The 2,110-nt window shown below is 24.0% G+C and overlaps 1 protein-coding gene across 3 annotated transcripts in view; it reads left to right on the top strand.

Annotated features, from left to right (window-relative positions):
- Positions 1 to 2,110, top strand: part of LOC106788172 (protein bric-a-brac 2-like) — a 33,601-nt gene that overhangs the window by 4,405 nt on the left and 27,086 nt on the right. The window lies entirely within an intron of this gene.

Genomic DNA, 2,110 nt, shown 5'->3' with positions numbered 1-2,110 from the left:
AAAGAATATAACAATAATATATCATAGAAGAATTGAAAAAATCAAATATCTTTACAGTAATATACAAATATAAGAATATATTTTCAATCTTGTATCAATATTTAAAAAAAAATTAGTTTTAAGAATACATAATGATCGACACATTAAAAATCAGATTCACAAATTGATTGCACGAATATAAATGATCGATACAGCAGCCTTGTTTAAAAAAAAAAATACAGAAAGAAGACAACCTTTCCTACCAATGTAAAAGATATATATATATTTTTTTTTATTTCTTTTCTCTTATTTCCTTTTTTCCTATATGAAAAAATTGTTCAGATTATGATTTATATATATATATATATATTATATATAGGGCGTGCATGAAACTTTGTTTTTTTTCTTCTTTTATTATAAATGTGTGGTATAGGTACTCTCGGGCGTAGGTCATACTATTGTAGATACTCTACTAGTAAGCATTGCTAAGTGCTGTATGTGTTCCGACAATCATCAATATTCCTTTTAATAACTAAATCAAAACTACCATTATATATTCCTCCTTTATACGCACTAACTTTACAAGTACATATTTTTGTGTATATTTTTGGAAAAGACTTGATTTTATTATTATTATTTTTTTTTTTTTTAATATTCGGTGTATCGCGGTATTTATTTTAATTTTATTTATATTTTATTAAGATATATATATAAATTAATGAATTCAAAAACAACAAAAACGTTTATCACACGCCAATTCATCATTTGCATGCAAAAGTTATATTTTTCAAATCCATGGGCATGTGTTACCACACTACCTATATTGTGTGTGTATACAAATTTGGTAGAAAATTATTTGGACAAATTTCAATATTGGATTTTATTACATATATAAAATATATAAATGAAGAAAAGATGAACATCTTTTCTAATCAAATCTTAATAATATTAATAATTTCAATTGTAGGTATTTAATGTGAAATCGGAAAGAAATATTCGGCGTAAAATTTAACATTTCAATTGTGCATATCTTTTATTCAAAGTTTTTATTAAAAAAAAAAAAGTGTAATAAAATATTTTTGTAGAATAAACAAACAAAATATTAAAATTACAAGATACGAAGAGAGAGAAAAAAAATCTTAACAATATTTTTTTGCTTTATTTGTTGTTGGGAAAAAGATGATTCAATTAGTCCAAGATATATGTATGTGTATATCAATCATGCAGCCTGAGCACACAAGCAAACTAATGTAGAATTATATTATGTAGTTACGGTGATGGTGCAGGTGACAGTGGCATGCGATCAATTTTCTTTCTTCATACTTCATTATTTATGAAAACACGTTTTCTATTCTATTTTTATAATGATACTATATAACAATTTCTAAAACGCTCAAATCAAAGTAGTAATACATTATATCCTTACATTGGAATTCGATTTTTTTCAATTAAAAAAATTAAACGATAATGAGAATAGATCATTTTTCTTCGTTAAAAATTACATTACAAAACAGAACTAATAATATAAACTTTTTAAATATGTATACATATATAAATATATATATGTATGCATTTATTTTGAAGAACGTCGAATTCTCTTTTGTTTTTTTTTTCTCTTTTTTTTTCTTTTTTTCACGAAAATCACATCGATCCGAACTTTGTCTCTCTAAATATATTTTAAATGACGAATACAACACGAAATGACAGCAGGTAGGTAAGGAAAATTGCAAATCTATTCCCGTCGTTTAAAAACCAACAATCAAAAAAAGAAACAGAAGTACAGAATTCTTTCAAGTAGAGACGAAGAATTCAATAATTAAGAAAGAAAGTAAATATATTATGCAGTTAAAATGTAATTTAAAAGAAAAGAAAGCTTGTCCTTCTTACTTTACGCACTAATTATTTCATTTCCCTAATAGAGCTCGGAATCGTTTAAACCAAAATTAATATAATAAAATGAATGATAATACAAACCGAAAAAATTGCGATTATTTAAACTGCAAACCGTAAAATCGATATCGTTCTTGTCATTTTATTCTCGGTGTTAGGGAAAGACACAGAACGATCGATTTAAATTGATTATTAAAATTATAGTGATTATTATTATTATTATTATTATTATTATTATTAT

This window comes from Polistes canadensis, unplaced genomic scaffold, assembly GCF_001313835.1.
Source record: "Polistes canadensis isolate GaletaPanama2010 unplaced genomic scaffold, ASM131383v1 scaffold_0, whole genome shotgun sequence".
NCBI classification, from domain to species: domain Eukaryota; kingdom Metazoa; phylum Arthropoda; class Insecta; order Hymenoptera; family Vespidae; genus Polistes; species Polistes canadensis.
The sequence above is the reverse complement of the archived record's forward strand: the minus strand, read 5'-3'. Positions and strand labels throughout refer to the sequence as shown.